General features: G+C 40.9%; 2 long non-coding RNA genes across 3 annotated transcripts in view; both read left to right on the top strand.

The window, feature by feature from the left end:
* The window catches only part of LOC142659605 (uncharacterized), a 193096-nt gene that overhangs the window by 50269 nt on the left and 116513 nt on the right, over positions 1-26314 (top strand). The gene's annotated exons all lie outside the window — the stretch shown is intronic.
* On the top strand, positions 7509-10593 carry LOC142658758 (uncharacterized). The gene is made up of 4 exons (XR_012850170.1): positions 7509-7940; positions 9367-9583; positions 9986-10107; positions 10373-10593. It is a non-coding gene; the product is annotated as an uncharacterized LOC142658758 (long non-coding RNA).

A 26314-nucleotide genomic window follows, 5' to 3' on the forward strand; every position in this document is an offset into this window, starting at 1 on the left:
GCAGGTGGTGCCTGGAGCAAAAGAATGTGCGTTATTGCAGCCATGACCACCGCTCCCCAGGCCCAATCTTGGTTCGAGCCTGAGTGCAAGCTTTCAGACACTGACCATGTGTCCACATGATAAAAATAACAAAAACTCTGCAGCACTCCAACTGGATAAAGTGAAGAGGAGATGGAGAATTGCCACCTTTCTCCTCATGCACAGTAATAGTGAGAAAAGTGTCAATCAGTGACTGGAGGGTGTGGGGTGCATAAATATTTAAATATACTTTAAGAAATAGTTGCGGCGCTGGCCGCATGCCGCATATAAAAGTTTTAAATACATGGTAACTACTTAACATGAACTAGTAATTCATAGCACACTGAAATCAGCAAGTCGGTCACTTCTTTATGCTGCCCTCAGACAGGGCAGCATATTGTAAATATCGAACTGATTCACCTTAAATGATAAAAACTTGGGCTGTCTGCAGCCGCCACTAAATCTTATGAGCTTACTGAAGACGGATTTATGATTGCGTTCAATAGCAGCTGTATTAATCTACATGCAGTTTTCACCCCCTAGTGCCAGCTGTAGGCAGACTTAATTTATAGTTTTTGAGAAGCATTGAATTGTAAGCCCTGCATAAAAAAAGAAATCTGTAACATCTATAAGGATATTGTAACGTCTGTGGTCGCTGACCACAAACTCCTTCCATCAAAGTCGACGCCCTTCTCTTCAGAGATGTCTGCACATACGGCCGTCCTGTTCCACAGTGACCACCAGGGTGCGCTCGCGAGCTCAGTCCAGACTTAAGAAGCCAAAGTACACGCAGGTGGGAGATTGAGCTGATTGCTCCCAGAGCACCCTGGGCTATAAGAAGGGCCCAGCCTCTTCCTCCCATGCCTGAGCGTCGTTGTCATACCCAAAGTTTGTCTATGCAAATGGTCTCCTAGTGTCTTCCAGTTCCCAGTGTTTCCTGTACCTGAATTCTGTATCCTGTTCTACCATGGTCAACTGCTGTGATGAGCTGTATTCGTGCTGTGCTCCATACCACGCCTGTCCTGTTACACCACGCCTGACGTCGGCCTGCTGCCTAGTCCCAGCCGTGCCTGCCTTGCTACTGTCCAAGCTGCCACAGGTACCCTTTACGAATTATATACTGTTACCTGCGCCCTGTTGGCCAGCTGCCATACCGCCAAGGCGGTAGGGGCCCAGTGGGTCCACGAACCCAGCATGACAGATATATTACGAAATCAGTCAGCAAATAATATTGAATTTATATAGACTAACAAAATTGGCAGGTATAATATAAGCATTGAGCAAATGAGTTTATTAACAGATGAAAATCTGTCCTGGTCATGGGATGATCACATAGGTACATGGGTCATTACATGACACGACTCTGAGAACAGTACTGTAATGTATTGTGGTGTGCATTTGTGTTTCCTTCACATGACCAGGACAGATTTTAATACTCTGGAAGTAAAATTAAAGGTTCCAATTAGAGATGAGCAAATCAATTCTACACAAATCAAATTAATTAATTTCCCAAAAGCTTTCTGATTTTAGCGAATCCGAAGCTTTTGGGATTTGTCCCCCATTATTTGCTCAAAATGACTGCCGCCCTTTTATGGATCAGGAGAAGATAAGAAGACAGTGGATCACAAGACCTCGGGAGGCGGCCCTGCGGGCTTGCTCAAAATGTCTTGCAGACAGCCCTCTCACTAGCATAGCTAATCATGAGGGGTATAGGTGCGAGTAACTGATGACTCAGTGGATGACAGTAATATGAGTCATTGCTGTAACGTCCGCGGTCGCAGAACGCAGACTCCTTTCATCCTGCAGACGTCTTCCTCCCCAGAGATGCCAGCACATGCGGCCGTCCTGTCCTGCAGTGACCACTAGGGTGCGCGCTAGACCTCTTTCCCGGCCTTAACGGACCAGAGCACACACATGTTTTAGATTGACTGATTGCTCCCATGATCACCCTGGACTATAAGAAGGGCCCTGCCCCTTCCTTCATTGCCTGAGCGTTGCTGTGTTTACCCGTGTTAGTCTTTTCAAATGGTCCCTTCGAGTTTTCCAGTTCCCGTTCCTGCTACCTGTATCCCCTGCTGCCTTTTTCCTGTGCCATAGAGAGTAAGAGTCGTGTTGTGTCGTATACTACGCCTGCTGTATTTTACCGTGCCTGGTGTCTGCCTACTGCCAAGGTCCCATCCGAGCCTGCCATTGCTACTGTCTGTATTGCCACAGGTACCCTTATTCAAACTATTGACTTTGCACAGGTATCCTGTTTGGCCAGCTGCTATCCCACTACGGTGGTACGGCCCAGTGGGTCCATACACCCATCGTGACAGTATGCTCAGGCCATGGACCCCGCTGGTCAACCCAAGACCATGACAACGTCACAAGTGATGAGAGCAGATATGCTAGACCAGACAGGACCAACTCCTCCAGTTGTTGAATATTATTGCACATTGGCTGGATATGCAAGCTGCAGTTCCCCCAGTACCTGCTCCTACGGCCTCTGCTGTTCCTCCTACTATGCCTCCTAGCAGTACGGACCCTCCGACTACACCTCCTGGCAGTGCTTACCCCTGATTTTCTCTGCCACTACCTAATCGCTGTGACAGAGACACGAGGACCTGCAGGGGATTTCTGAAACAGTTATGCCAAAGCACTTTCTACGGACAGTGCAAGGGTCGCTTTCATCGTCTCTCTCCTCACTGTCAGGGCCCTAGCATGGGCGAACCCTATCTGGGAACGACAAGGACCAGAGATCCGTGACTTCCAGGGGTTCCTGCGGACATTTCGCACAGTGTTTGAGGAGCCTGGACGAGTCTCGTCGGCAGCTGCCTCCCTGCTGGACCTTCGCCATTCACTTCCGCACCCTGGCGAGAGAGTTGTTTCTGGAGCAATGAGGCGTTGGTGGCTACATTCTGTCAGGGACTGTCCCCTGAGATTAAGGACGAGCTTGCCACCCGAGATCTGTCATCTACCCTGGATGACCTCACCCTTCTGGCCGCCCGGATTGACATAAGGATCCGAGAACGGTTCCAAGTGGGAGGAATCCCTAGTCCGACTCCTACATTGCAACAACCCCTGCTGCCCTTATCAGCTGTTCCTCCAAAGTCTTTGAAGATGGACCATCTCAAGCTGTCTACCCAGGATAGACAACGCAGACGCACCTCGAGACTCTGTCTGTATTGTGGCCTCAGAGGCCATCTTGTGCATCTGTGCCCCCAAAAACCCCAGAGCCTAGGGTTGGTTGGAGAGACCACTCTGGATGAAGAGGGACTTTCTTCTAAATTGTCCATCCCTGTGACCAAAGTATCTGGCGAAAAGACGCACCGGGTCTTTGCCTATCTGGACTCTGGCTCTGCAGCTTACTTCATTCAGAGAGACCTGGTGGATCTTCTCCAGTTGCCCACAACCCCCCTGGAAAGGCCTTTGATCATTGCCTCAGTGAATGGACTGCCTCTGCCAGACCCGATTGTAGCTGTGAGCAAAGTACTGAAGCTCCAAGTGGGAGCCCTTCATTCCGAGCTCATTTAATTTTTTGTCCTGTCCAAGGCCGTCAAACCTGTGCTGCTGGGCTTGCCCTGGCTCCGACTACATGCCCCAGTTCTGGATTGTAATTCTGGAGAGGTTCTCCAGTGGGGTTCCAAGTGCCTCAACCTCTGCCTGGGGCAGATCCATCCGGCTCAGCCTCCCCAGTCTCAGTCATTGGTAGGATTGCCTTCTCACTATTCACAGTTTGCGGATGGTTTCAGCAAGAAGGAGGCGGAGACTCTGCCACCATACCGGGTGTATGACTGCCCTATTGAATTAGTTCCTGATGCATCCCTTCCCCGTGGAAGGGTATACCCTCTCTCCTTGCCAGAGACTCAGTCTATGTTCGCCTATTTTAAGGAGTATTTATATGAAAGCCCTCCTCCCCGGCCGGGGTTGGGTTCTTCTTCGTCAAATAGGAGGACAGATATCTTTTATTTCAGCATAAATATGCTTTGCTAAAACCAGAATACAACAACTCAAACTATAAACATGTGGTTGTTGCACTGCTAAACTAATAATACTACTTTGCATATTGCTAAATAAATCATATCTTTATAATATACAGTAAAAATCTTTTCATTCAGCAACTGTTATTTGAAAAAAATCTGTTAAAACGGGCACTTGTTTCCTGAATTCCGAATCATGTGGAATTTCACAAAACCAAAAGCAGAAGACTAAGCAGACATAACCAAGTATGAAATTCTTCTGATAGGTGACAGCAGCACATTTTTTTGTAAACATTCTATTTTGGGCTTTCTTTCTAAAGGTTCGACTTCAGGAAGATAGTTTTATTTACTTTTCTATGTTTTATAATCTAGAATATCCGATAATCCACAATCCATCTTGTTTCATTGATGCTGTACTAAAGGAGTATATTCATATTATCCAAATAGTTGTTTTTGTTTTAAGGTGGAATTTTCCATCAAAGACAGGTATCTTTGTCACGATAAGTAGGCTAGAAATAAAAAGGTGATTTAAATGATTTAAAAATCCAGTGAACTGACAACAGATTTTACGCCATCATAATTATGGTTTCCTGTACAGCATAGTATTGCTGTTAAATCCACAGCCTGACCTTTAATTCAATTATGATTTCAAGTGGTCAAAATGACAGGAATCATAAAAGCGGAGGCAGAAAGATTCATCAAATATGTGATTCTATAGGAAAAGCTGTAAGCAAGATGATTTTTCAAAATGCTTTAATTTGACACCTGTTAAAGATGTTCTTAGTGGATCAATCGCTTTCATTATGTTCTGCCCTTTCCCAGGAGATGTAAAAATAAGAGTGAGTCCACAGATATTTTATCGCTAATCTCAAATAATAATCCTGAGTCAGAATACGTCAATTTAAACTAGTTAATATATTTCCCTTATCATGTCTTTTTACATTTTTATTAGCCTCTAGCATATTAGTTAACGTATTATTATTTGTATATATAAAAGTCACTTCTCACAGTCCCGTAAAGCCCCATATTCTTTGACATGGATGTTATAAAAAAAAGTTAAAAGGTCTAGTCTACTTTGAACAATCACCTAATTTAGAAGGGTCCATGAAAAGAAGTTGATTACAGACTGTTCCGCTGATAAGACCCCCAGCAATCAGCTGTGATCTGCTGGAGAATCTGGCAAGTGTTCAATTTCTCTCCAGTGCCACCAAGGGGGGAAATAAAGCATTACCTGGTGACTATTGAAATTGTTTGCATGTAGTACTTGGACTGGCTAGGTCCTCCATAGAAAGAGATGCTGCTTGTAACGGCTCCCTATTCCGCCTAACTAATGGCGGTTATAAATGTGGAATTCCTCTTTGTCAATTCAATTTTAATTGAAAATTAATCATCTAAACCAGACAACAAAAACTATATTAAAAAAATAATGTGAATGAGTTTAAGCAAATAAAAATTAACAATTATTTGAGCAATGCAAGGTCTTCAATGAGTGATTACTACATATAACATTTTGTTCTTATGGCAATTATCTAAAATACATTACATTTGTAAACACATGTTTTTGAATTAAACAAAGCCATTTATATTGAGCCAGCATGTATGTGCATTATATGTAAAATCAAATTCACATTTTTATGGGAAATTTTAGCTGCAAAGTTGTAGCAGGGATGTAATACTGTTTTATAGCCTATGTCTTATGTAAACTAAAAACATATTTCCCAACCATTGGTAGATCATCAAACCTTGCAAACTGTACCTCCTACCCCCATTGACCCTATTATGTGTGTCCTCCATAGAGTGTGTTACAGTTCCCCCATAACAGAGACAGCTATAGGGCCCAAAGGCAGTGTTAGTCACAGTTCAAGTCAGAGTGCTTTCATAATAGTGCCCCACTAAGAGCTTTAGCAGATGCCCCATAAGTGTGCTAACCACAGTGCCCTCAAAGAGTTATAGCCCGAATAACCCCATTACAGTATTAGTGACAAGCCTCACATAGCAGTACCATGCCAAGGGTGTCGATGTGTCTTGCCATAATACCCTCCTTAAATACTATGTCACAGTGCCTCCATGAGTGCCAGCCATAGTGCACTCATTAATATTTTACAACCTAAAGAGCGGCAGTCATTTACACACAGAGGCATAGCTATAGTAGATGCAGAGGTGGCAGTCATACCTAGCTCTTGGTGCCTGAGGTGGCCCAAGGGCCTGTCTGACACATAAAAAGTAGATATGTTTTTAGTGCCTTTAACAAATATGCAATGTATGTGACCATTTTAAAAACATTAAAAGTTGATGGACTATGCAGATAAGTTACTTGTTTTGTCCAGGTTCTACCCCCAATCAGAATCTACAGATAAATACTGTAGATAGCCAATGTCTTATTTTAATACCTTGTTGTAATGATTAGGGAAGTCGGAGAAGCTGCAGACTAGGTCTCTTGAGAGATTAAGGGCACATTCAGACATAGCGCAAATTTTGTTGTGCGCATGCGCGGGACGGGGGGCCGTTCATCACGTAGTTCACGGCGCAACATGGACTTGGGCTCTGTGCAGATGCGCACTGCTCACTTCCGGACGCTGTGTACTGCGTGATTGAGGTGCCGCCTCTCCTCGTGCAGGCGCCAGCTGAACATCCTATGGACAAGTAAGTGTGGTACACTGCTCAGCTGTATACCCCCTATTTAAATCCTCTGATCACACTCTTCCAGCACCCCCTGACGAAGTCAGGTGCGAAACGCGCGTTGGGGTGTTCTGACAGTGTTGTGGCAGTGGAATGGCTCATGGTGGGTTTTTGGTATGCGTATCTTGAGGTCTTAGTGATTTTTATTTTCCATGACTGTTACCTTACATTCTTTGTGGTCATACTATAGGCATTTGCTGTGGTGATTGTTATCAGTATATTTATACTCATGATACATACTTTATAGTCTATGATATAGTATGCATTATACTACCATTGTTTGCCCTGCCCTATATTCAACACTGTCTATTCTCTTTGTACTGTTGTACATTGTTTTTATGGGTGGTAATTTTTAAAGTGTCTTGATCAAATGTGTTGTTTGTTTTCAATAAAGTTATTTAGTATTTTTCTAAGATACGATTTATTTGGTCTTATTATAGCATGTAGGGATAACTTTTTGGTGTTTCTATGCATGGGGTACCATATATGCAACTATACTCATTGATATATGACGTTGAATTTATAGGTATTCTTTTTTGGTTTAATTATTGTTTCTTTGGTGAATACAGGTCCTGGTATGGATTATCGTGGTCGTGACCAAAATTGGGTCACTCAGTTGTCAGATGTTTTTAAAAGTGATATACATTCAGAGGTTGGCACCTATGTACCTTTGAATAGAGATATTCAGTTACACATCAAATTTTTACTGGAAAAGCGGACCAGAACATGGTGGAACAAGGCTTCTTTGGAGCATTATCTCAGTAAGGATATCATCCCTAGGGGATTGAGAATTAAAATGACACCTTCATTTCCCGTTGACGACGACCTATTCAGACAGAGGTGGGAAGATGCATGTAAAATCTGCTCCAGAACGATGTTAGAGTTACTGATAGGATGTAATAAACAGACCCTTGAAGTACTAGAGAGTTAAATTGAACCACTACAGCAAGATTTGATGGCGAAAATGACGGCAGAAGAGATGTTCGCCTTTGAAAAGGAATTAGATAGTGAATTTCTCAAATGGGAAAAAGAGATCCAACAATTTAAAATGAAGAAATTTCAGCGTGACCTCTCTGATTACCAGAATGATCGTGTCTTTAGGTGATCTAGATCAGGCTATACATCGTCATTCTCTAATGAAGGACCAACAACTGGTCGTTTTTTAGGCAAACACCCAAGATTGGAGCAAGATACAGGACATCTAATGGGCAAAAGCAAAAGAAACAAGCCTTTAGATGGAGGGATGAACCTCAGGAAGAGACAGGCAAAGATCAACTAAAGGTAATTAATTTGTCCAATGAGATATTAACGCAGGCACAGTTAGAAGTATTGGGAATGGGCTTGACCTTCTCTCCAGTATCTAACTTTGATTTTTTAGAGGCTGTCAAGGATGTACACCTCTTTGCTAGGAAACTGCTTTTTAAAAAGCACTTTTCTAGATATGATGTGCAACTTTTTACAGGAAAGGATGAACAACTGACCCTTAGGGCTCTTGATGAGCTTTTAAAAGAACAAGAACCAATTGTTGAACATAAATTTCCGTTGGGAGTTAGGGGGGCGCTCTACCACATTTCCTCCTTTGTCAATGTGTCCTGCAGTTGACACTTTTGTGAGACTGGTTACTAATGAATTGAGTAAATTGTCTTCACATCGTACAAATGACAATTTAAATGGGGCACAACGTGAGGCCCTTGAACAATTGAAAATAATGAAATCAGTGGTTATCAAGCCAGCTGACAAAGGTGGAAATGTGGTATTGTGGCCTGTTGAAAAATACGAGAGAGAAGCCTTTAGACAGCTCAATGATGTGTCATGTTATCAAAAATTGGATGGATGCCCTCTTGGCAGTTTTAAGAACCAATTAGACCAAATCTTATGGAAGGCTTTTGAATCCAACATTATACCTAAAACCACACTTGATGGTCTTATTGTTGATAAACCCATCTGAGCAACCCTGTATCTGCTCCCCAAGGTCCACAAAAATCTAACGGACCCTCCGGGAAGACCGATAGTTTCAGGCAATGGAAGTTTGTGTGAAACTGTTTGTCGCTTCAGTGACCATTATCTTAAACCCCTTGTGTGCGAATTACCTTCGTATATTCGTGATTCCACGGATGTCTTGAATAGGTTAGAGGGGGTTTTTATGGGTCATGATGACTTCTTTGTGACATGTGACGTGGAGTCACTCTATACCTCAATTGAACACAAACATGGCATTGAAGCTGCTAGGTTTTATTTAAATGGGACCAACTTGGAACCCGATCTTATTGATCTGCTGATTGTATTACTGGATTTTGTTTTACATCACAATCTATTTCTTTTTAAGGATCGATATTTTCTACAAAAGAGGGGTGTGGCAATGGGGGCCACTTGTGCGCCCTCATATGCCAACCTTTTTCTTGGCCATTGGGAGCAGAATCTTCAGTTGCCTGATGCTGATGATGGAGGCGTCCTGATTTGGATGCGTTTCATCGATGACATACTATTTCTCTAGCATGGTGAGAGAGAGAAGCTTGACAGGTTTCTTGTGGATCTGAATGTCAACCAGCTCAACATCCGTTTGACTTCTAAAATGAGTCGCACTGATGTTGAGTTTCTTGACATCAGACTCACTAGTGACATAGATGGATCAATTGTCACTGACATTTTCATGAAAAGTACATCAGTCAATTCTTTCCTTTATGCTAAATCATCTCATCCCCCACAGACACTGAGAGCAGTTCCAACGGGACAATTTTTTAAGAGCACGCCGGATATGCTCCACAGAATCAGCCTTTGAGAATCAGGCCTCTGACCTCTCAAACAGGTTTCGTGCTAGAGGTTACAAATCTATGGATATTGAGCAAGGATACATGAGAGCCAAAAATACGCAACAAAGCGACCTACTCATACCCAAATCTAAGAAAAAGAACAGCAATGAAGAGGTAAGGTTCATTACTGGATATCATGCCCAATGGAGAGAAATTAAATCGATTTTTGAGAGGTTCTGGCCAATTCTCCACACTGATATGGACCTGAGTGTAGTGCTATCAGATTATCCCCTTATGACTTCACGTAGATCACGTAATCTAAGGGATATATTAGTCAAGAGCAATTATGTAGCTCCTACCTCAGGATTTATATTTAAATTCCAGAGGACCAAAGTGGGGATCATACCCCTGTGGTGACTTCGGGGCATGATCCCTTATGACTAGATCTCTACATTTTAGTGATTCTTCTGGGTCAAGAGAATATAAGATCTGTCATAACATCACTTGTCGTTCAACTGCTGTGGTTTACTATGCCATTTGTCCATGTCGACTAATATATGTGGGTCTCACTTCTAGAGAACTTCGTGTGAGAATCCTTGAACATATAAGGGACATAAAGGGTGCTATGAAAACTGATGATCCTGAAAAGTTAAGCAAACTAAAACCGATACCTCGCCATTTTCGTGACCACCATCAAGGTAATTGGAGACTTCTCACCTTCAGTGGAATTGATAAGATCTCTCTAGGAAACAGAGGGGGTAATGTTCAGAGAATCCTTGCCCAACGTGAATGTAAATGGATTGTGAAATGACAAACCGTTTTTCCTAAGGGGCTAAATGAAATGATCAGTTTCGCTCCGTTTTTATAATGTGAATCTCTAGTAGGTGCCAACCTCTGTTATGTTTTATCCTTTTGTGTGTAGGGATGATTTATTATCTAACTTCTGCTTGCTTGTCTTTTCAGAGTGGACTGTATCGGTCATATTGGAGGCGCATGAGGTGCAGGTTTATATGGAGGTGCATGGTGTCATTGGAGGCACACGACGATAGTTATCTTATATTCTCTGATACAAATGAGGTTCCAGTGTCAATATCATCTGCTAACATTTGTTATGTAGTGATTGGTTGTTCTAACCTTTCTTTTCATGATTCTGTGGTTATGTGATGATCACATTAGGTAGTAATAGCGATATTTTTGCTCATGATCTGGTACAGTTACCTTTGCAGTGGATTGTCTTTATATTCTGGCATTTCATAGATGCATTATAACACTGATGGATGTTTCGTTCTAACACGTTCTTTATTATCATATGCTTTTTTCTATCCATATGTCTTTTCACATTTTTTATTTTTATTATTTTTGTTGTTTTGAAGCTACACTATTGTGCTTTAATTGCACTCCTAACCTTATTTTTTATATACTTCCACATTTTTTGTGACCTATTTGGTCCGTTTACACACACTTATTTAATATTACTTTATTATTTTTTATGTGTGCATGCATATGGCCATATACACATATAAGTATTTATGCACGTTTATAATATATATGATTACTTATCTTTATATATATTTGTTTAAATATATATTTTTTTATACATTTACCTGCTTTTCATGTACGTACTTTTAAACCACTTATTTCACATCTTAACTTATATATTTCTATACATCCTTTTATTTTGATTTTTATTTATTTATTTTCCTTTATTTACATATTTTGATCCATCTATTCAATTTGGTATGATGTTTGGTCATATAATCTTATATATATATATGGTGATATTTCACCCCAAATGTCTATGATCTGTGTGCACAGTGGGCTCCTAGGCATGCATGTTCTGACAGTGTTGTGGCAGTGGAATGGCTCCTGGTGGGTTTTTGGTATGCGTATCTTGAGGTCTTAGTGATTTTTCTTTTCCATGACTGTTACCTTACATTCTTTGTGGTCATATTATAGGCATTTGCTGTGGTGATTGTTATCAGTATATTTATACTCATGATACATACTTTATAGTCTATGATATAGTATGCATTATACTACCATTGTTTGCCCTGCCCTATATTCAACACTGTCTATTCTCTTTGTACTGTTGTACATTGTTTTTATGGGTGGTAATTTTTAAAGTGTCTTGATCAACTGTGTTTGTTTTCAATAAAATTATTTTGTATTTTTCTAAGATACGATTGATTTGGTCTTATTATAGCATGTAGGGATAACTTTTTTGGTGTTTCTATGCATGGGGTCCCATATATGCAACTATACTCATTGATATATGACCTTGAATTTATAGGTATTCTTTTTTGGTTTAATAAATAGCGGAAATTTTCGCCTGCGGATTATGACGCAAATTTGTGGCAATTATGCAACAAATCTGCTGTAGAACGTGCATATTTGAAGGTTCATTCAGGCATGGCATATTTTGCAGTGGACTTGCCACAGTGAAAATGTGCCGCTTCTCCGCAACATACTGAGCAAATGTCAAAATTTAAATTTTGCACCGCAAGCTATTTTACGCACTATTGTTTTCCACAATGTCTGCACTAAGTTAATTAAAAAGCTATTTAAAACCAAAGAAAAAAAAAGTATGCTGTTGATTTCCATTGTGGCCTGTCCACAGCAAATCCGCCACATTTGGACGTGCCCTTACACTTGTATGCAAAAAATTTTGGGGTAATCTTCAAATCCAGATGTGAACATTGGCTAAATGGGGTTTTCCCACAAAAAACATTTAGGGCACATATACTGGCTGTGTTATAAATGTCTAATCATGTGAGTGCCTGTTTCTGTATCTCTGATTCGTAATAATAGAGGGTGACTATGCATGTGATACCCTCACTCATAAGACATTTATGACATTTTAAATTGCTATGACACAAATGTTTGTAGTGGGAAAACATCTACAAGTAATGTGGCAGAAGCCAGTGACATGTCCTTTGACTGTACAGAATGACATCATATGACCTTCTAAAACCCTTCATTAGAGCTAACAAAAAAATGGATGTATTCCAGTACATTTTCTTCTGTATATGGCAAGAATTCATGATTCTTTGCACTTGCTGAACTTTCATAGTTCACATTTATGTGGTTATGCAAAACCCAGTAAAAAAAAAATCTTTCTAAAGTATAACATATTTCCAGCACAATTTAAAATTTCAGAATAGCACATTGTGAATACACAGAAAACATGTTTTAAACATTTTCTATAACAAAGCATTAGTTTTTATAGCTCTCTGAGCAGTACACTGCACTTATCTGTTACATCTTTTATAGAAGTCAACGTTCTAACTCAGACTTTCATATGGGCTGTGATTGCAGGACATTTCACCAAAAAGCATTGACTGTTTAATATAAATCTCTATGATTTAATTTGACTATTTTTCTGTTTGTTCTTTATTCACACATGCAGTTTTTGAGGCAGTATGTTTTTAGCCAGAGCCAGGAGTGGGTCATAAAGGACCCATGTATTATTTGCCTACACAGTTCTAAGGCTGGCTTCCCATGTAGCATAAACGCTGTGGAATTTCCGCAACTGAATTATGTGCAGAAATTCCGTAGCATTTACAGTAACAGCAAAGTGGATGAGATTTTGAAACTCTTATGCCCATGCTGCGGAAAAAACCTGAAGCGTAAACGTTAATAAATTAACCTGCGATGCAGAATTTAAATCCATAGTATGTCGATTTATGCTGCATTTTCATAGTTTTTCTGTTGCAGGTTCCCCCCATTGAATTCAATGGGGATTCAAAACCCGCAACAGAAAGCCAAGTGTTGCGACATTTGACTGTGGAATTGCGACGATTCCGCCACAAAAATAGCAATTCAGAAGAAAAAAAAATCATACTTACCCACAACTACCTGCTTTTTCCTGCACTCCGGTCTCCTGAGATGACGTTTCATCCCATGCGACCGCTGCAGCAAGTCACAGTCCGGAGCAGTCACATGGCCTGCAATGTCATCTTAGGAGGCTGGACTACGCACAGAAGAGTGGGTAAGCATAAATGACTCCTTTTTTTTTTTTTCAGTGCTGCTTTCTGCAGTAAAAATTCTGCTGGGTTTTACGGACGGAACGTGATGCAGGTTCCAGGTCAAATTTTCTACGAATGAAAATTAGTTCCATTCATCTGAATTGAACTTGCAGAAATCCTTTGCTTGCTGCAGAAACAACCCCATTCAGATGAAGAATACTGATTTTTAGTCGTAGAAAATGTCTGCAACAAAATCTGACGTGTGTGACTGCACCCTTACTTCCTTCACATCCTATTTATAAATTAGGATAGACAGGGGAGTAAAGATAGGTGGTGCAAAGGTTGTCGTCAAACCTCGGCACTTGAGCCTAAGGAGGTGAAAAGGGTCCCTCTGTCCAGTGCAATAAAGGACACATGATAGTTGAGGGCCCTCCTATTACAAATTTTGCATATGGGCCCAGGTACTTCAGGTTACCTCTCTAAGGATAGAACAGAGTATTTTACATTTTTCGAAAGGGGGTTGTGCTAACAATTATTTAACCCTCTCCACTTGGTGTTTATTTATATTAGCAACTGTTAAAGCCCTACAAAAATCTATTTCACAAGATCAGGTAACTCAATGATACATCTAAGTTAAAGGGGTTGTATCACTAGAGAAAACCCCTTTCAGAATGGGGCCCATGTGAAGATCAGCTGATCGCCACGGGGCTCACTGCCCGCACTACCGGCAAACATATGGACAGGGACATTAAGACTCTTTTTAAGGCACTTGTCAGCTTTATTTACGGCATTACCCAAGGGGTTACCCTTATATACCAGCTAGGTAGCGGTCTCCTGGAAAGAAGGAGAGTTTATAGGAATATATGACTTGCAAGATACATTTTCTCTAGTAGTAGTCAACAAAGAAAACACTTACCTTCATCTTTCCTGACAGTGTTTGATTATTGTATTTTTAGGTCTCTGTTACATTACAAGATTATTATTATAAAAAATTTTTATAGCACCATTAACTCCCAGGCCACTGTACTTACAAAATATCAGGGGGTTAAACCCATTCACTAACAAGGACATATCTAATACATTATGATTTAAACACTTTTTGACCAGAACAGAAGGGCTAGAGCTGAAAACTTGGCCCAGAATCTTAGCTTTCAAAGGATACCAGACTCAAAGATTTAGTTCAATATTCAAGGCGCAGCACTCACTTTAATTCAGGGAGCAGGACGAAAAGCATGTCTTTGTGGAGTGGGAACTGCAAGTAAGAGCAGTTTGCAGCCTGTTACTGTCATCTTTGCTCCCGCACAGACTTCTAGTGATGCCACGGTGATACAGGAATGTTTTACTGTCTGAGGGCAGCATACATTTTTTATCTTATTTTAATCTTATTTGCTTTTACAGCTGCTGCTTGACATTAAGTACTGCTGCTTAGTACTTGTAACCAGAATACCCAGGTTCTTCTCTTGACCCAGTGCCATAACTACCGCTATAGCAGCCGTAGCGGCTGCTATGGGGCACGCGGCATTGGGGGGGCCATGTTGCCCGCCAGCATGGGCCCCCACCATGGCCGGAGGCTCCGCTAGCAGCCGCTACGGTTGCTACAGCGCGACACCACTGAACACTACAGCAGAGCAGGGAGGTATCTCCCCGCTCTGCCATTAAACAAAAGACATGTATCCCCTATCCACAGGACAGGGGATACCTGTGGATAGGGGATACAAGTCTTTTGTAGGACACACTGTAGGTCACATTTTTTTGGGAGGGGGGGCGCTGTATGTATATGTACATACAGCCCCCCCTGTAGAGAACGCCATACAGATCCCCCACTGTAGAGAACGCCATACAGACCCCCCCTGTAGATAACGCCATACAGCCCCCTCTGTAGATAACGCCATACAGCCCCCCGTAGATAACGCCATACAGCCCCCTTTGTTGATAACGCCATACAGCCCCCTTTGTTGATAACGCCATACAGCCCCCTTTGTAGATAGCGCCATACAGCCCCCTCTGTAGATAACGCCATACAGCCCCCCCCTGTAGGGAACGCCATACAGCGCCCCCCTCCCAAAAAAATGCGACCTACAGTGTGTCCTACAAAAGACTTGTATCCCCTATCCACAGGTATCCCCTGTCCTGTGGATAGGGGATACATGTCTTTTGTTTAATGGCAGAGCGGGGAGATACCTCCCTGCTCTGCTGTAGTGTTCAGTGGTGTCTACAAAGGGGGCTGTATGGCATTATCTACAGGGGGATGTATGACACTATCTACAAAGGGGGCTGTATGGCGTTATCTACAGGGGGATGTATGGCGCTATCTACAGAGGGGGATGTATGGCGCTATCTACAGAGGGGGATGTATGGCTTTATCTACAGAGGGGGATGTATGGCGTTATCTACAGAGGGGGCTGTATAGCGTTATCTACAGGGGGCTGTATGGCGTTATCTACAGGGGGGCTGTATGGCGCTATCTACAGAGGGGGATGTATGGCGCTATCTACAGAGGGGGATGTATGGCGTTATCTACAGAGGGGGATGTATGGGGTTATCTACAGAGGGGGCTGTATGGCGTTATCTACAGGGGGGACTGCATGTCGTTATCTACAGGGGGATGTATGGCGTTATCTACAGGGGGGGCTGTAAAAAAGGCACAATCTACAAGGGGGGGTTGTGTGACACCCAGGGGAGGGGGGGGCCCAGTCAAAAGTTTGCTATGGGGCCCAGTCTTTCCTAGTTACGCCCCTGTCTTGACCTATTATGCCAGTTTTATTCCATTTAATGTACATGCAATAATCATGGAAGAATGCAAGCTAGGCTAGTTGATTGATTGGTTGTCAATAGAGATGAGCAAATCTGTGAACAATTGCTGCACTATTCTTTAGATGATGGTGATTTTCCTATTATGGTAAGCTTTTCTTGAGAGGTGTCTTTTCTGGTTGCTTTTGAAAAGTTAAATGGTGGAAGAGTGTCTGTTGGGGTAGTGAGCTCCATGGTATGTGGTATACACTGGAGAAATATTGGAAATCATTATGTGAGGAGCAGACCAGAGGAGAGCAAAGAAGGTCTTAATACTGAAGATTATGAGTGTGGGGATTAGGACAGAGATATATAAAGGGAACATGTTGTGAACTGCCTTGTAAGCTTCTGCATGATATGATGTTATGATATACTGTACCTTGTATATAGACGTAAAATTGTCCTTTCATCTTTCTGGCACTGTAAATATACATAATTTACATTAGTTTTGTTCCTTTTCTTTATGTACCTCTAAAATGTACACTTGCACCAAGTGAGCAAGCTTTTTTTTGAAACACTGATTATTTATAAACTAGTAGATATGTATTAAAAATCATAAATATATTGTGAAGTCCAGACTGTTCATGTCCAAATTCAATCTATTCGCAACCCTCCAAAATGTAATCGGGACACTGGGCCTGGTAGTAACAAATGAGATTATTCTTTCATTGCCTTACCTGGATGGAAGACTGGAATGAAAAAATGAAAACTAGGTTGATTGCTAGATTGGTTGTCATTAGAAATCAGCAAATCTGTAAACATTTGCTGTGCCAGCATTTCACTGATGCTGACTTTCCTATTAAAGAGCTTTTCCCCCCTCTATATGACAATAAAAGTTGCATTGCTTCAACAAGGGTCTTTATTTCAGTCTCCATTGTTTTATTTTAGTGCTCTGTAACAGTAAAGGCGCCCAATTTACACATCAAGACTTTTGCTTATTCTCTTGTCTGTAGTTGCCATGAACACAGATGACAGTTTACGCAAGCAGGGCATTTTGTCATAGAACTGAATGAAGAGATGCTCTTCTCACAGGAGGCCTGTAACTTTAACTACTTATAACTCAACACAGATAACATAAGAAACTATAATATATATATATTTTTTCAAATTAATTTGAAAATACTAAAAAGCAGGAGTGTAGATGCAGGGGGGTTACTGTAGGGGTTGACGGAGGCCTAACTATGACTGTTCTAAAATAATTTTAATATAGAACCTCTAGTACTTCTGGTTTATGTAAATCTGCTTTAACTCCTTGGTGTAACCGATTGTCATGAATTGCCTTGTTCCCGCTGTAACTGTCAGTATCAGAGAAACCAGGTTTTCCATAGGTTCCATAGGTACACTGACAGACAATAATGCTTTGGAATACTCAGTATTCCAAAACATTATATAAGCGATCAGAAAATCACAGCTTCAAATTAAAATATAACTAAATAAATATTTGGCATCACTGCAATCTTATTGACCCATAAAAATAAGTTAACATATTATTTATACCGCATGGTGCTATAAAAACAACAAAAAAAAACAAACGGATTAGCTGATTTTCTTCCTTATTCCCCTTCAATTTTTTTTTTAAATAAAAGTTTAATAAATTACATGTACACCAAAATGGTGCCAATAAAAACTATCTTTTGTCCCGCAATAAATAAACAATCACACAGCTATATTGACGGGAAAATAAAAAATTATGGGTCTTGAAATTGGTCGATGAAAAAAATAAAAAAATGGCCTGTCCTTCAGAGGTTAGAATAATTAACATTGATTTATAAAAAAAAAAGTTCTACTTAGTTTAGTTTAGAAGTTTGTGATCAAGAAAAGAAAATCGTTCGTTGGTGATGGTTTATGACTAAAAGTAAATAATAAAAGCGTGCAATAAAGAGTAAGGCCTCATTTACACGAACGTATTATACGCGCGTGCGACGCGCGTGCTTTGCACGCATGTCGTACGCACCTATATTAGTCAATGGGGCAGTTTAGACGATGCGTGAATTGCGCTCAGCGCGTGTGCGCAGAAAAAAACTCACGACATGTTCTATAATCGTGCGTTTTTCGCGCACTCACGCACCCATTGAAGTCAATGGGTGCGTGAAAACCACGCATGCCGCACGGAAGCACTTCCGTGCGAACTGCGTGATTCGCGCAAGAGCTGTCAAACTCCTGAATGTAAACAGAAAAGCACCACGTGCTTTTCTGTTTACAAACATCCAAACGGAGTGTCAAATTCGAGATGAGCGCACCGAACTTCACCGGGTTCGGCCAAACTCGTTTTGACCGAAACCGGTAAAAAATGTTCGGGTACGCGACGTCAGGAGACAGTCACTGTCCACAGTGCTGAAAGCGTTAAACTGGTTCAGCACCATGGACAGTGACTTCCGCTCCGAAAATCCATGAACCTGTAAAAAAAAAAAGACGTTCTGACTTACCGATAACTCCGGTCCGACCTCCCGGGATGACAGTTCAGTCAAAGTGACAGCTGCAGCCAATCACAGGCCAAGCACAGGCTGCAGCCAATCACAGGCTGCAGCGGTCTCATGGACTGCGGCGTCATCCTGGGAGGTGGGGCCGGATGACAAGAGAGGGACGCGTCACCAAGGCAACGGCCGGGAGCCCGGACTGGGGGAAGCAGGAAGTTCTTGGTAAGTATGAAAGTCTTTTTTTATTCACAGGTTGGTGTATATTGTGTTCGGCATTCACTGTCGAGGGTGCTGAAAGAGTTACTGCCGATCAGTTAGCTCTTTCAGCACCTTGGACAGTGACGGGCGTCGACTAGCCTCATCTCTATGATGGCGGCTGCGCGAAAATCACGCAGCCGCGCATCATACACGGATGACACACGGAGCTGCCAAGTGCCTTTTGCGCGCGCAAAACGCAGCGTTTTTTGCGCGCGCAAAACGCACACGCTCGTGTAAATGAGGCCTTAGAGGAAGAGAGAGAAGGTTCTGTCACATTATGTTATATAAATGTGCCACTACAAAGTCAATTACGAGCCGCAGTCAGTTATTTCCCCCAGCATTAGTTTTAATGCAGTTGTAATTATTGTTTAGTGTAATTTGCAGTGGGGACTAAACACCAGGTTATTCTTTATTAAGTAACACTTTCCTACCGTTCAATTATACTAAAATTAAATAATTTATGATGTGCTATTCTCGAAAATAATTTATTAACTATTTATTGTGCCGGGAGCTCTTGTGTATTTCCATATTCTGGCACATATACATCATTTAGCCATAACATTAACCCCTTTCCACCACAGCCAGTTTTCCTTTTTCATTCTTTTTTATCCCAGGCTTTGAAGAGCCATAGCTTTTTTATTTTTCCGTCAACATAGCCATATGAGGGCTTGTATATTGCAGTATGAGTTGTATTTTTAAATGGTGCCGTTTTATGTACCATATGATGTACTGAAAAACTTGTTGTGGGTTAAAAGGGGGAGAAAAAAAAAATTTGGGGGGTGTTTTGATATTATGACATTTACCATATGGTAAAAATGCCATGTTAGCTTTATTTTGAGGGTCAGTAGGGTTACTGTGATACCAAATTCATACCGGTTTTTTTATGTTTTACTACTTTGCAGAAAAAAAACACTTTGTTAAAAAAATGTTTTTTATTTTTCAGTTCATAGATTTGAGTGAGGACATTTTTTTTTTTTAGAATTTTGGGGTGCATTTTCCTTATTTTATAACTTTTTATTTAATTTTTTAGGGAGGCGAAGTTATCAAAAAACAGCAATTCTTTCTTTTTTTTCTTTACGCCATTACTGTGTGGGATATCGTTAATAACATTATATTTTAACAATTCGGAGTGTCACGAATGTGGCGACGCCAATCATGTTTTTTTTTTTTGTTTTTTTTTACTGCGAGATGATTTGTTAAGCTTTTTTTTTTAAAAAAAATTCTCCAACTAGTGGCCTTGAACATGCGTTCATTTAATCACATGTACAATACACTGCAATACTTATGTTGTTAATACAATGAATTTAGCATTCTCCTATTAAGCCCTGTCTCTGGAGGACTTGGTGCAGTCATTAGGCCCATTGGCTTCCATGACAACCCTACGACACACCGCAATCGTATTGCAGGTGGGCCGATGGGATGACCGAGGGGCCCCACTCTGCCTAACGACTTAGATGCCGCGGACGGTATTGAACATGGTGTGTAAGTGGATAAACATTCAGGATCAGAGTAATCTCTAAGCCCACTGTGTATGGAGCTCCAAACATAGCCCCCCACCCCCCCCGTCTATGACATACACATACATCAAATGTCGGGAAGAGGTAAAAATACTTGCCTAAATTTGTGTAAGCCCCCTCGTTCCGCCAAAAGAGCTCTGACCCATTGAGATATGAACTCCATAATACCTCTGAAGGTGTCCTGTGGTATCTGACACCAAGACGTTAGCCGCTGATCCTTTAAGTTCTGTTTAAATTAAGTTGTGAGTTGGGTTCTCTATGAATTGGGCTTGTTTTTCCAGCATATCTCACAGATGCTCGATCGGATTTAGATCTGGGTAATTTGTGAGACTAAGTCCTCCAAACATCTCTGAACAATTCTAGCAGTGTGACAGGGCGCATTATCCTTCTGAAAAAGGCCTCTGCTATTAGGGTATACTGTTGCCATGGAGGGGTGTACTTGGTCTGGAACAATGTTTAGATAGGTGGTACTGTAATATCCACATGAATGCCAGGACCCAAGGTTTCCCAGCAGAACATTGCCCAGAGCATCACATTGCCTTTGCTGGCTTGCCTTCTTTCCATAGTGCATCTTGGTGCCATTTCTCACCCATGTAAGCGACACTTATGCAATCGGACATAATTATTGGTTATTGGTTTCATCCTTGGTGGTCTAAGGCAGTTAAGTGATTAATGATAACATCACTGGTTCTCTAGTGTAGCATAGTGAAGGGGTTAATTCCCTGTGTAGTTCATCTTGCTCCTCCAACTGGAAATGTAGACTGCTCAGACACGCATACTGCATTATCCGCTATCAGCCAATCACAGTGCAGCTCAGAGAATCATAGAGGCTTTGTGATTGGCTGACTGAGTTGATAAAGTGTCTGTGTAATATAGGAGACCCCTGCAGAGTGTAAGCAGGGGGAGGCATAATACTTATTTTAAAACTCCTGCGTCCCACCCTCCCTTGGGCCCCTGTGCAGCAGAACAGGCTACACAGGCTTTATATCCATGCCTACCTTTTTCTCGATTTTGCCAAATTGATGTGAGCATCTGCTTCAAAATAAATAATTACAGGATTAGATAGTTACAGGTGTATTGGAGTTACTTATAAATCAAAAGGCTTCTTCAAATGAACAAGGGCGTTGACAGACGTCCTTGTTGAGCCATAGCTAAAAAGATACATTATCTGCTAATAGCTACGTATTAGTGTTCCTGTGCAGCATGCAATACATATGTGTACAATTTCTCCAGCAGTAGTGTGTAAAATATAATGTAGAAGTAGGTTGATTTGGTCTTACAAATCGAGCCGAACATTTTAAACAGCATAAGAGCACATTTTATTGGACACTTAGGCGCTAACAGTGCAGTGTATGTTGAACGTAGATGAAAAAAAATTCTCCTGCCCTATTCCTCTGAAGGATGCCTCTGACATATGCAACTGTATTACATATAGTTGTATAAGTTTTCCTTTGACTACCTTTATAAAAACATTATAAAAACATATACTACATGGTATGCGTTTTTGTGGGATGCCTTTGTATTTAATTTCTGTCATATGTTGGGCTAATGGAGCCTTAGAAGACCAAAACTGGGAGCATATCTTAGTTTCTCTAAATGTATTGTCCGTGAAAAAAAAAACTCCAGGGGAAAATCCATTGGTTACTTGATGCTGGATGAATGATATCAAGTTGACTGCGATGTATCAGAAAGACTTTGGTGATGAGGTGGGAAATCTTATGTCTCACCTTCTGTTCTTTATCACCTTCAGATCACTTTGTACAGGCAGTGCCACCGACGATTATGGCATTACTTATCAATAAAGAATCAATCTTAAGAGAATAACTACAATAACTACAGGGAATACTATAAAGGAGTATAATGCCGCCTTCACTGCACCTTTGATTCAAGATGTCACAAATTCACCGGGTTCTCAACAGCAGCACTAAAAGCAACTTCATGCGCTAGCCGTAACAGTAGCACCAACAGCATGTGCAGATAACGACAAAGTGCCCCTGTTGCCCAGAAAACCAGAACTGGACTATTGTTGTAAACATGGAGGAGGGAGAGATGTTCCATTATTCCTATTACGTCTTGCCATTACGGCTCATGTAAGATAGCTAGGCTATTATGCCCAGAAATGTGTCTGCATGGCCTCTGGTGAGCTACTGTTTGCACAACCTACAAAGGAAGGTTTTGGAAATTATTCCCTACTTTACTCTCAACACATCCAATCCTGTTATTGCCATAAGAACATGTGAAAATGAAGCCTTTACTTTCAATTAGAGTGTGGTTTCAAGGACGCATGCTACAACATGAGACCTTTGTATGAGACCATCCAATTTGTCAGCAGAGCCAACACATCCATTAACAATGTCCTCTCTCTCGTATACATTTTGGAGTAGAAAATCACTTTGATTCAGCAAAATGGTAAGGGAAGTTCTTGATCTGAATTCATGCAGTGTGTCTGTTTGGCAACCAGGTGGAAAGAAAAGAAGCTTTGCACAGGAGGCCCTGGAAGAGGAGGATGACCCAATTATCATCCAGGTGGAGGAGCAGAAGGAACAAACATTATAGATTGGGGTGGAGGAACACCCAGATATGCCAGTAGTGACTGGGACAACTGAAGAAAAAGTATTTCATCGGGGAAATGCACAGTGATGCTACTCTCTTTTTCAGCATTTCTTCCAACGTGCCCAGTTTGCATATTTGTTTGCTGGCAGAGAGATAAGTACATCTAATCTATCATAGACAGGGATGCCTAATGGATAGTCTTTTGAAAATATCACTATAAAAGCAAAATGGTAGAGTTATTTACAGTTCTAATAGGAAAACCAGACTCTCACTTATAAGGCGGCTATTACGTAAATTATGTTATCCATGCTTGTATTTGGTGGAATAAAAATCAATGAATAAAGAATGTAAAAATGAAAAAAAAATTACATGAACATAGGAAACACTTATAAAGAAAACATAAGTATGTCTTGACTTTGCTGCAAACAAAAAAAAACTGTTACCCCTGGCAGATGCCACTGTTTTTCTGATTGAGTGCACATGAAAGAGAATTTTATGCTGTATCTCAAAGAAGAAATGTTGTAATGGTTTTAAGTGAAAGATAAAAATGTCTGTCAATGTTAAGGAAGTCATTGGCCTCTTATCTCTTAAAGCACCATCATGTAATTTTACAAATTCACATCTATAGATGGGTTAAATTGTATAGCTTCTTTGATGGTAGACAGAGATATTTAAAGTCATTTGTTTGTTTCCTGCTCCTGTTACAGTGATGCTTGCAAGATCAATTTTATATCTAGGTGCCTGTTTACTCAGGTGTAATTGAAAAATAATAACATTGTTCCTATCCATCTATTTCCCCACCAATCCCTTTACAACAGCCAGGAAGCACTATAGTGTTCTGTTATTACAATCATGTCATTTCTACTGTGGGTTGTCAAGTGTCATTGAGTTTGTTTATCTGGAAGAACAAATCCAGTATCATCCAAAGTAAGCCCCTAACAGTGCACCGAGTGGTTACTCTTTTCGTAATAGAGGAAAGTTCATAATAAATATGATCTGCAAAATATACTTTTCCACAGACACCATTGTCAAAAGAGGCTATCTGGGTGCTAGTAAATAACATTATAGGGCTCGTCTCTTGAATATTAGGCAACATTGCTCATAGCTCTTAAAGAAGCTCCAGGAGCCTTGTCTAGGATAATGAAAAGTTTTTTATTTTGCAGTGCCGGCACATTCACTTCATTGGGGCTTAGCTGCAAGCCCAGACTCGGCCTATGAGAAACTGTGGTGCTGTTTCTAAAAAAAAAAAAGGAAGACCCTTTTTCGAATTCTGGACAATCACTTTGGGGCTTCTGTAAGGGTTGTAAGCAAAGGCACGTGATATTCAAGGGAGCTGTCCACACTTATCCCACTAACTTCTATATAACTGCTATATAACTGCTATATACATACAGCCGTCATTTCAGTCGGAGCCATAACATTTTGTGACAACTATTATGATCTCACTGTTTTACACTAAATATCATAGGGATTTATGACAAGATGGAAGCAACTTTACATGATGTCCAGTTTCGACTCTCAGCCTACTTATACAATGTGCACACACCCTATAAAGCTCTTTTTTTTTTCTTATTGTTATATTTGGATATTTTTTATTATGGAGACTAAATGAAATCATAGAAAACAATATATCCCAGAGCTCAACGTCCCCTCTCTTTCTTATACTCCTCTCAGATAGGGGAGCATAAGAGACCTGACAGAACCATATTGAACTACTGTATGTTGTGTAACATGTTCGGTTAATTACAGTGAATAATCAAGCTTTTTTTAATGGTCAATTTTATTATGATCACAATAAAACCGGCATAGGTCCAAAAAAAATCTGCATAGAAAAGTCACAAATACAAAAGGTAGTATAAATGTACCCAATTGTAAAAGGCCAAAAATTTACAGAAAAATTAAGGATACATGATCAATTTAGCTATACAACGTTTAACAAAAACAAAAACTCAAACAAACAGCTTTTCACATCTGAAAAGAGCTTGTTAGTTCAGACCAAAATGAGAACCCAGTGGAGGAGTAAGCGGACCCCAAAAACATCGGTAGCTCTATAATTCAAACAACTCCAATAGGAGCACATAGAACTGGGATCTAAAACTATTGATTAGTATGTACACTACCGTTCAAAAGTAAGCGGTCACCGAGACAATTTTGTGTTTTCCATGAAAACTCACACTTATAATTATCAAATGAGTTGCAAAATGACTAGAAAATATAGTCAAGACATTGACAAGGTTAGAAATAATGATTTTTATTTGAAATAATAGTTTTCTCCTTCAAACTTTGCTTTCATCAAAGAATGCTCCATTTGCAGCAATTACAGCATTGCAGACCTTTGCCATTCTAGCTGTTAATTTGCTGACGTAATTGGGAGAAATTTCACCCCATGCTTAAAGAAGCCCCTCCCACAAGTTGGATTGGCTTGATGGGCACTTCTTGCGTACCATACGGTCAAGCTGCTCCCACAAAAGCTCTATGGGGTTGAGATCTGGTGACTGCGCTGGCCACTCCATTACAGATAGAATACCAGCTCCCTGCTTCTTCCCTAAATAATTCTTGCATAATTTAGAGGTGTGCTTTGGGTCATTGTCCTGTTGTAGGATGAAATTGGCTTCAATCAAGCGCTGTCCACAGGGTATGGCATGGCGTTGCAAAATGGAGTGATAGCCTTCCTTATTCAAAATCCCTTTTACCTTGTACAAATCTCCCACTTTACCAGCACCAAAGCAACCCCAGACCATCACATTACCTCCACCATGCTTGACAGATGGCGTCAGGCACTCTTCCAGCATCTTTTCAATTGTTCTGCGTCTCACAAATGTTCTTCTGTGTGATCCAAACACCTCAAACTTCGATTTGTCTGTCCATAACACTTTTTTCCAATCTTCCTCTGTCCAATGTCTGTGTGCTTTTGCCCATATTAATCTTTTCCTTTTATTAGCCAGTCTCAGATATGGCTTTTTTTTTGCCACTCTGCCCTGAAGGCCAGCATCCCGGAGTCGCCTCTTCACTGTAAACGTTGACACTGGCGTTTTGCGGGTATTATTTAATGAAGCTGCCAGTTGAGGACCTGTGAGGCGTCTATTTCTCAAACTAGAGACTCTAATGTACTTGTCTTGTTGCTCAGTTGTGCAGCAGGGCCTCCCTTCTACTCTGGTTAGAGCCTGTGTGTGCTGTCCTCTGAAGGGAGAAGTACACACCGTTGTAGGAAATCTTCAGTTTCTTGGCAATTTCTCGCATGGAATAGCCTTCATTTCTAAGAACAAGAATAGACTGTCGAGTTTCCCATGAAAGCTCTTTTTTTCTAGCCATTTTGAGAGTTTAATCGAATCCACAAATGTAATGCTCCAGATTCTCAACTCGCTCAAAGGAAGGTCAGTTTTATAGCTCCTCTAAACAGCAAAA

The sequence above is a fragment of the Rhinoderma darwinii genome, chromosome 8 (genome assembly GCF_050947455.1).
Source record: "Rhinoderma darwinii isolate aRhiDar2 chromosome 8, aRhiDar2.hap1, whole genome shotgun sequence".
Lineage (NCBI taxonomy): Eukaryota > Metazoa > Chordata > Amphibia > Anura > Rhinodermatidae > Rhinoderma > Rhinoderma darwinii.